The following is a 10,681-nucleotide window of genomic DNA, read 5'->3' on the forward strand; positions in this document are numbered from 1 at the left end:
GACTGTCAGCAGGGTTACAGAAGGTAATACTTTAAGTAATGGTAGCTGGCACATTGTGAAAGCTCACTAGAAACCAGCTGTACGACATTCTAGAAGTTTGCTGATAGATTTTCAACAAGATATTCTTTGAGCCTCTGGCCTGGCCACACTTCAGACCTCTCCTGCCTCTATGGCAGGAACTCTTGTCTACTCTAACACTGATGGCCACCAGCCAAAGATCATCAGGAATCCGCCTATTACAAATTGCGTCAGTTACTTGGTGGAGCAAGGGAGACTGTATGTCGCATAGAACCCTGAGGGGTCTCAGGGTACTAAGAGGAGCTTGTTGGAGGGTTTGGGCTCACATTAGCTGATTTGGGGAGACAGCAGCGCCTTGCTCTGGACTGCATGTTTTTGGGAAGCAGGGGTGTCTTGGTCCCTTTAGGCTGCTGTAACAATACTATAGACTGGGTGACTCATAAAGAACAGAAATTTATTTCTTCCAGTTCTGGAGGCTGAGAAGCCCAAGACCAAGGTACCAGCCAACGTGGTGTCTGGTGATGGCCCACTTCCTGGTTCATAGATGGCCCTCTTTTCCCTATGTCCTCACGTGGCAGAAGGGTCGAATGAGCTCTCTTTTATAAGGGCACGAATCCCATTTGTGAGGGCTCCACCTTCATGACCTAATCACCTTCCAAAAGGCCCCACCTCCTAATACCATCACCTTGGAGCTTAGGAGTTCAACATATGAATTTGGGCGGGGAGACACAAACATTAAGTCTATAACAAGGGATAATTCTATGATTGTCTTAATTTTTATCTAGGACATAGAATGACAGATTGGGGCTAAAGTTGCAATCCGGAAAGAAGCAGCCATCACTTATGCTAGTTAAGAGGGTGGAATTTTTTTTTTTTTTCTGTAGCTTGCACTGTGTTCTTGTTTCTCTCTGTACTGAGATATGATTACCAGGTGGTCTTATTTTTATCTCATCCAATTACAGTCAGAGTGGTGTAATCTGATGTTGGTGTCCTGTGAAATTGTTGATGTTAAGAAGGGAGCACCAGGCCGGGCACAGTGGCTCACACCTGTAATCCTAGCACTCTGGGAGGCCGAGACGGGAGGATCGCTCGAGGTCAGGAGTTTGAGACCAGCCTGAGCAAGAGCGAGACCCTGTCTCTACTAAAAAAATAGAAAGAAATTAACCGGACAACTAAAAATATATAGAAAAAGTTAGCCAGGCATGGTGGCACATGCCTGTAATCCCAGCTACTTGGGAGGCTGAGGCAGAAGGATTACTTGAGCCCAGGAGTTTGAGGTTGCTGTGAGCTAGGCTGACACCACGGCACTCATTCTAGCCCGGGCAACAGAGTGAGACTCTGTCTCAAAAAAAAAAAAAAAAAAAAAAAGAAGGGAGCACCAAGGTTTACCTGTAAACGTCAGGCCTGGTAAAATCTGACATCTGTCCAAGATGCTCATTTCATTCTCAATGTCCCCTGTTGACCAAGGGGACACAGTGCCAGGCTGTAAGATATAGATCTCTGGCCTCCAGGTGTGCACTATTGTGTTAAGGTCATGCTGGCCAGAAGGTTGTCAGCGAATGTCTGCTTCTTTTATTAAAGGATAAGATATGGATTCATCTGATGTAGCAATGGCTATCAACAGGATGCACCAGCCAGCTGCAACGCAAGCAGTTACTAGAAGAGAAATGTTTATCAATCTTTGCAATAGACATTGAAGCCAGAGGCCTAGAAGACCAAACCCAGGTCACAGAAAAACATTTCTGAAGTCCAGTGGGGTCTATTCTAGAGAGTTGGGTGGAGTTTGCTTTTAGTCTAATTGCAGATTGTTGTAGTAATTCTGTCGGTGCAGTAAGAAGTATTTGTTAGAGTGTAGAGTCTCCCTTGCTTAGTGAATTTGTCCAGTTAACTGGTCCTCCAGACTAGAAGTAGTATCATAAGAAATAATACCCTACAGTGAGCTATGATCACGCCACTGCACTCCAGCCTGGGCAACAGAGCAAAACTCTGTCTCTTAAAAAATAAACAAATAAAAAATTAGTACCCTAGAGAGGTACAGACTTTTTGGGAATAGAAGTATTGCTTTCCTAAAAAGAAGGGAGCCAATTACTGAACCTTTTGGGTGGTTATATTTTCCAAGTGGAATAAAACAGTTTCTACAAAGCAAGCTGGAATGTCTCTGAAGGGAAGAAACTGATCATTGTAGCAAAGATGGCAGATATTTATGTATATATATATATGTATGCAACGAGACAGAGTCTCACTCTGTCACCCAGGCTGGAGTGCAATGGCATCATCATAGCTCACTGTAGCCTTGAACTTCTGGGCTCAAGTGATCCTCCCACCTCAGTCTCTCTCCCAAGGAGCTAGGACTATGAGTGCATGCCACCACGCCCAGCCAATTTTTCTACATTTTTTGTAGAGACAGGATCTCACTATGTTTCTCGGGCTGGTCTCGAACTCCTGGCTTCAAGCAATCCTCCCGCCTCGGCCTCCCAGAGTGCTAGGATTTCAGGCGTGAGCCACCACGCCCGACTGGGCCCTGATTGTAGTGCTCGCCCATAAGGGGCTGGCTGGGTTTTGCTAGTAGCATTATAATGTCCTTAGTAGAAAAATTTTGTAGACCTGGGATCAAAGTTCAGTTTTTATAGGATCAACTATTGAGATATATGATGTGCAGGAAATTTAAGGGTCAGAAGAGACCCATAGAAGGAAATGTATTTTCTGATATATCTAAAAGAACAACCATTGAATTTTTGTTGGCAGCATCAGGTAGGGAAGGGCAGCTACACCAATCAGTTAAATTAGAGCGGTGACAATAGATACAGTCTTAGAAAAACACAGGAGGTAGTTTTATTCCTTCTCAAGTGGTAGAAGCAGACACAGGAGGGTAAAGGAGAGTGTATGGGAAAGAGTCGACATTGCAGGGCAGAGACCGCTGTCCTTAGAATCACCTACTGGCAAAGCAGGCCCCCCGGCTGGCCTCTGGGAACATTCTCACCATTCCTGTTAAGAGTGGCCCACTGTGTCAAAAGTGTTTCTAAAACAATATGGTTTTTGCTGCTCTCCTGGAATTCTGGGATCTTGGTAAATGTTAGGCAAGAGGGTGCTTATGTGACCAGCACCCCCGCTACAAAAAATCCCGGGCCACTGAGTCTCGAACGATCCTCCCTGGCAGACACAACTTGACATCCGTGGTCGTAACTCATTGCTACAGGAAGTAAGGACATCCTGTGCAACTCCACTGGGACAGGGGCCTTGAAACCTTGAGCCCTGTTTCCTGGGACATCACACTAGAGGTACTTTTTCCCTTTGCCAATCTGCTTCGTGTCTTTCCAAATAATTCCTGTTCCCGCGGTAATTAGTCCAGTGCAAATAATTTGTTGGGTCCTTGATTTCAGAAGAGCTGCAGTAATACGTTCTGAACAGATTTTTGCCCATGATATCAGCTCCTCAGCCTTGCGTGTCTGGATGATGGCCAGAGGTGTCGGATATGGGAAGTTCAGGACCAATTTCACCCCGTAGAGCCTTGACACTCCTATTCTTGAAGTCCTCCTTCATATTCCATGCAAATATGAAAATGTCCCCAGACTCTACTTTATCCAAAACAATTATTTTTTGTTATAGGATATTTGAAAGGATTTTTAACATTTTGATTTCAAGGTTTTGACAAATCTTCAGCTGTGATATTATAATATGTGTATACACTGGTTTTCGTGCCTAGCTCATAACTCATAGTCTTTTGTTATAAGGTTGGGGAGATGCAGCCTCAGAAAACAGAATCTCTCTTTCTGACCTTCTCCTGCCTTGCTTCCCCCAGCTCGAGGTAGAAGTTTAATCTTTCTGATTGTGGGTTATTGAAGCCTTCATTACAGAGAGGGTCCTGCCCCACACCCTGGGGAAAGAGTGCTGCACAGAGAGGGACAGTCACATTTCAACACAGTTGTCCATGGTTTGATCATGCCTATCCAAAGAAGTCTGCATAAAAGGCCCAAGACAACAGGGTTTGGGGAGCTTCCAGATAGCTAAACACATTGTAGGAAGGTGAACAAGAATTCATCGTTGTGCCAGGGAAGATGGCGCACCCCAACTCCACAGGGACAGTAGCTTCCATGCTCAGGACCCTTCCAGACCTCGTATCCCTGCAAATATCCTCAGTAATAAACCGGTAAAGGTAAGTCAGTGTTTCCCTGAGTCCTGTGAGCTGCTCTAGCAAATTAATCAAACCCAAAAAGGGAGTCATGGGAACCCCAACTTGAAGTCACTGATCAGAAGTTCTAGAGGCCCAGACTAGCAACTGGTGTCTGAAGGCAGGGTCGGGGTGGGGGCAGTTACATTGACTTTTTGCATTGAGGAAAAATATTTTTTAATTATGCTTCATTTGTGTAAGGTTTTAAGACCGGAGTCCATTGGAGGGGCGGCACAGTCAAAAGTTAAAGCACCCTCCCGGGTTTCGGCACCAAATGTAAGGTTTTTTGGAGTGGCCAGCAGTGCCAGAGAAAGAAAGATGAGCAGAGTTGAAACAGATAAGTAAAGAGGCTTTATTGGGGTGCTCCTGGGTGGGGGTAACGAGTCCTAAGAGAGGGACCTGGGCGAGCCTCACGGGACCAAGGAATGGGACCAGAGAAGCCACCCTGCCCAGAAGTCTGGGTGGGTTTATATACGGTTTTTTTAGGGGTGGGGGATGGGAGTTTCTCTGGAGGGAAGGTTTTGGCAGGAAGAGTGAGGAATTTCTTTGTTTCAGCTTTAGGGCGGGTATGGAGGAATAGGAGGGGCTTCTTCTTTTTTCATTAGGGAAGGGAGGGGTGCCTGCCACCAGCCTTACAATTTGTTGTTCTAGATCTTTCACAGTATGATTTTTAGTGGTTTACCTAAATTCTTTTCATTGTTATACATAATGTGTAAAATGAGGATGAAAACCATTTAAGCTCAAAAAAACCACTGTCAGAGCCATCTAAATACCCAATTCTGGCTCCTGCCCAGAATAACTGCCCTAGGGCCTTACTATCCTCAAGGCACCAAAGCAGTTTGTCAGTGTCTTAGAATGAGAACTTCTTGACCAGAACACAAATAAACCATGCAAAATGAAAAACATCCCACAGAGAGTTTTGTGACTTGCTATTCAAAGTGCTAGACATGTTAAATTTCTCAGTATTTCTATTCCTGGCCCAAGAGATGACTTCTGAAGTGGTTCTCAGAAGGCATCAAAATCAACGTGTTCCTAAATTCAGGGAAGTGGTAACTAAATCTGTCTCTACACTTCCTCCTCGAATGAAAAACAACTTCCTTAATTCCCATACCTACCAAGGAAGAACAGTATTGAACCCATTTAGCAGTTCTACTGATTATGGATTTTATAGTAGGAATACTTAGTAAAAATCAGTGGTTTCCTAATTTTTAAGGCTCATAAATTTGGATTTCAGGACATATTTAATCAAGTTAATGGGTGATTGTAAAGGACAAATCCTTTGACGACTTAAAATCTAGGCATATCAGCATTATGAATTCCTTTATCTGTATTAGCATATATATGTGTACATATATATATATATATATATATAAAAGGAGAGAGGGAAAGGGGGACAGAGAGAGGAAGGAAAAGAGGAGAGAAAGAGAGAGAAGAAGAAAGAGAAGAAGAAGAGGAAGAGGAGGAAGAAAGAAGAGTGGTATCTTAGTCTGTTTGTGCTGCTATAACAGAATACCAGAGACTGGGTAATTTACAATGAACAGAAGTTTATCGGTTCACAGTTCTGGAGGCTGGGAAGTCCAATATCAAGGCACCAGCAGGTTTGGGCACTGTGATTCAAGGTGGCACCTAGAATGCTGTGTCCCCCAGAGGAGAAGAATGCTTCATCCTTATATGGTGTGAGGTAGAATGCTTCATCCTTATATGGTGTGAGGTAGAAGGGCAAAAAGGAGAAGCAAAAAGGGGTAAACTGGCCCTTTTGTAAGGGCATTAATCCCACCCAAGAGGGCAGAGCCCTCATGGGCTAATCACTTCTTAAAGGTCCCACCTCTTCATACTGTTACAGTGGCAACGCAATTTCAACATGGGTTTTAGAGGGGACAAACATTCAAACCATGGCAGGTGGAGAGAGAAGGAGGAAGGAAGAGAGGGAGGGAAAAAGAGACAGACTGGTCAGGTGGAATGTTGCCAAAAGAAGCTGCTCTCTGCAGGTGGACAAGGGAACCACTAGCAGAGAAAGAGGTGGGGGAATTTTCATAGAAGCCCGGGAACCTCCTAGGAAAAAGGGGCAGACTCCATCCTTTTGAAGTTGTACATTGCTAGAATGTCTTTGATGGGCAAGAAGGGTACCAAGGAACTCCACGAAGGACAGGCAAGGCCTTCCTGGGGTCTCGACGAGCGCCCAGATGATGAGGAGGGAAGGCCAGCCCTGCACAGGTATGCTGAGGCTGGAGGTGGCAGTCACCCAGGCACTTTGTTCTTGCAGGTGTGCTCCACGATGAACTACTGAGTTATGGTCATGGGAGCCCACGCTGTGCTCCACTGTGGTCTTTGCTGAAATCAAAGCCCGTGAGTAAGCATCAGGTGGGAGGGCTGGTCTTCTAAGGTGAAGCACCGACAGTTAAAAGGCTAGGGTTGTTGATTAAACTGCCTAGAAGCAGGAGTTTGCTAGGAGAGAAGGTAGTGGTGGCAGGAGAGGCATTTTAGGAGCATGGAGAGGCAAGTTTAGAGAAAGGGAGGCCATAGACCAGAGAAAGCATGGCACATTCCAAGCTGTGACCTCCCAAACCCTAGGAGTTGTACAAACAGCACCACACACTGAGCTCCAGTTTTCCTTCACAGTCAAAAGCATGTCACACTTCTCTCTGCTGGGGATGAGTTGGGACACCATGAGGACAGAGGTAAAGCCAGCCCTGTGGGGGAGGAGAGGAGCCCAGGCACACAGATCACCGTTTTCCACCTTGGAAACTCACCACCTCTGAGACTGTCAGAACTCAAACGAGCCTCAGGGGTCTCGTGGCCTCTACCCCCTCTCATTTCCCACCTTCTCGTCTGATCTCACATCAGTCCCGGGAGGCAGCTGAAGGAATCCCAGCCCAGAGGGGTGTGTGGTTTACCCAAGGCCTCCCAGGGGCTGAGTGATTCTAGACGTTAGCCCAGCACCCCACAGTGGGGTCTGCCTGTAAGGAGAAATCAGCTAAGGAACAACTGCACTTGAACCTCCAAAAGGGTCCTGGTCTGGAGGCCGATTAACTCTACCTGTAAGGCACATCATCGCCTTCACATTTAATTATGGTTACAGCTATTTCTTGGATGTCAAATACTATAAGATTTTTGAATAGTAAGAACTACAGGTTATTAGCTATAAATGTAACTGTGGGACAGGGCACATCCAGGGGCCAAAATGGCAGCCTGATGGCTTCCTAGACAACACACAACACACTTCTCATGGGCTGTCCACAGGCAGCAGAGTGTCTGCGGGGGCCAAGGTGGTGGTCTGTGAGATCTTCCATTACTGCTAGCACCTTGGCCCCAATTCTCTACATTTGGTAGTGAGTGGGTAGACATTGACTTTAAGTGGCCTCGTCATTGTAAGCACCGTCCTTTATATGCTTGGAAGCAACTTCGGCAAGGAACAAGGACACTTTGTCCTTTGTAGGACACAGGCCACAGGCCAGCCACTCTGCCAGAATGAGTCAGGGAAGGCTTTGCCCCAGGCCTCAGGGCACCCAGCAGGTGCTTGCAAGTCTTGGGCAACTTCAGTGGTGTTGGAGAGAAGATTTCAGGAGAATGACAGGGGATTTGTCAAAATTCACTGGGAATGTATGTGGGGAGATTGATGAAATACAGGTTCTGGGAGCATGAGCCAGTCATTTGGGGTGAGTATTGCTCTGAACACTTGTGAAAATGTTCCACATCTTTTTTTTTTTTTTTTTTTTTTTTGAGACAGAGTCTCACTTTGTTGCCCAGGCTAGAGTGAGTGCCGTGGCGTCAGCCTAGCTCACAGCAACCTCAAACTCCTGGGCTTAAGCGATCCTACTGCCTCAGCCTCCTGAGTAGCTGGGACTACAGGCATGTGCCACCATGCCCAGCTAATTTTTTCTATATCTATATTTTAGTTGGCCAGATAATTTCTTTCTATTTTTTTTTTTAGTAGAGACGGGGGTCTCGCTCTTGCTGAGGCTGGTCTCGAACTCCTGACCTCGAGCGATCCACCCACCTCAGCCTTCCAGAGTGCTAGGATTTCAGGCGTGAGCCACCACACCTGGCCTTGTTCCACATCTTAATTAAGGAATTGTAGCTCGTACAAAAGTTGGAGTTAAAAAAAAAAAATCTCTCTAGACGATTGCGTTGGTAGGTGACTTTTGAGGAAATGAACTAGCACCTTCCTTCTGTGATCGTGTCTTTACTCACTGCACAGCACGTGGGCACCTAATGCAAAGAAGCTTGAGTGTATTTTTTCTAGGGGACCCCAGGAGGAAGGGCAATGTTTCAGGAGCTGGCCAACAGTTATGCTGCATGGTAGGGAAGACACTGACTCAAAGTGAGGGGTCACCTCAACCGTCACCATGGCCTCAAAGCTCAGACTGTATCAAGTCTTAAAAAGAAGGGCATCAGGCTAGGCATAGTGGCTCAGCCCATAAATCCTTTAAGAGGCTGAGGCAGGATTGCTTGAGGCTGGGAGTTCGAGACCAGCCTGGGCAACATAGCAAGATGCCATCTCTATGAAAAATAAAAAAAGTTAGCCAAGTATGGTGGTTTATGCTGGTAGTCCCAGCTACTCAGAAGCCTGAGGCAGGAGGATCGCTTGAGCCTAGGAGTTGGAGGCCGCAATGAGCTATGATCACACCACTGTACTCCAGCCTGGGCAGCAGAGCGAGACCCTGTCTAAAAAAAAAGTTGGGGCGAGGGGGCATCACTTACAATGATTTGTTTAGCAAAATTGATCCTTAGCTCCTGAGGAAAAAAGGGGTCCATACCATGGTGCACATTCTGTCATCTCTGGCTCACTGTGCGTTACCCTGGAAACTCACAGCCCCCACAAGGGTTTGGTTGTCCTTCAGGGTGGTCTCACCGCCTAAGTGTCAGACTATGAAATTTTACCTTTCTACTGCAGCCATCTAACATTTTCCCTGTGCCTCCTTCCTTCCCTCCTATGGAACTCGCTCTTGGCTCCCATCTCAACTTCCTGTCCCAAGGTTCTTTTCCCCAGAAGAGGAGCCCTCTCTTGCTGTCTATTCAGCATTCTCCAGTCATAATCTTGTGGTCCCCTTCCTCTTCAAAGGCACCCTCAGTCCTATTTCCCTTGGTTTATGTCCTTCCAACCTGGCCATCTGCATGTTTGGGCCAACCCCTCTGTACGGGTTCTTTGTTTCTGAGCTGATACTCATTGCTATAGAAGATCAGGAATGCTGGCTGGCATCAGTGGTGGATGCCAGGCTTCCAGCCCTATTTTTTTGTAACTTGTAGACTCAGCCTTTTCAATCTCTCGCACTACTGACTGTTTCAATTTTATTGTAATCATCAGTCATATCATAATTGCCCAACATTCTCTATGACTTCCCTGAGAAAAGAGGCCATCCATTTAAACCCTCCCTTCCCCTGTTTCAGCCTCAAAACATCTCCAGGGCATCACCCCTTCCTTTTGTCCCTTCCCTCCTGTCCTGGATGAATAAGTCTCACCACGCTTGGTGATAACCACTACACCTGTCTCCTACTCTGACTCATTCATTCATTGTTCTTTCAACCGAAAAGCAATGGGGGCGCAACAGTGAACCAGACCACCAAGACCTCCTCGCTCAAAGAGCTTACCACCTAGCAGAGAAGAAAATCAGTGACGAGGATTACAACAATCCTTTCTTTCTGCTCTGGGACTTTGCTCTATCAATTCATTACTCTTGGCCTCAACCAAAAGAGAGTAACCATTTCTCTCTTTCTAACATTCCTCAATCCTGTCTTTCTCTTAAGCACTCCCTCTAAATGTCAGATTACTTATGAGGTCAGTTTACCTGGCCACCTGATATCTGCTCTGCTCTCGTCCAGCTCCCAAAGCTTCTCTTTGAGAGGTAGGGAACAAAGTTGGTGCTCTGCCCAAACCCACTCTTGGCCCTTTCAACTGTTCCTACATAAGATGGGGGTGATATCGAAATCCAGTTTCTGCAGCCAACTCCAGAATCTCTCCCCAGGCTACCAGAGCTTTGCCCACAGGCACGAGAAGGACCCGAAACTTCTCTTTCCCAGGTTAGAGAGACCTCCTTGTCACTAGCCCCAAGGAACACGTAGAGAACTTGCCTTCTTTGACTCAGTAACATTCAGTAACATTCAACACCGTTGACCCACTGGTGTCCTTCTGGATCTGGGTGCTTTCTGAGGAGCTCCCCTGCCTGGTTTTCTTCCCCAACCCCTGAAATGGTACCGGGCACAAATACAACAAATACACATGTGGAATTTTTCTAGAAAGACCAACTGCCCTCTATACTCAACCCAAGCCATCTCATTCTGTCCCTTGGCTTCAACCTCCCTTCTATTCAGATAACCCCCATATCTATTCTCAAGCACTCTCCTGAGGCCCAGATCCCTAAGGCCAAATACTTTCAGGAAATCTCCCAGTGGAGACCTCCCAGGTACCTCAAACTTACATCCGAAACTCAACCAGCACCTTCGCCTCAAGCCTGTCCCCTCTCCTGTGTTCCCTATTTCAGTGAACAATGCTACTGA

The sequence above is a fragment of the Lemur catta genome, chromosome 1, assembly GCF_020740605.2.
Source record: "Lemur catta isolate mLemCat1 chromosome 1, mLemCat1.pri, whole genome shotgun sequence".
NCBI classification, from domain to species: Eukaryota; Metazoa; Chordata; class Mammalia; order Primates; family Lemuridae; genus Lemur; species Lemur catta.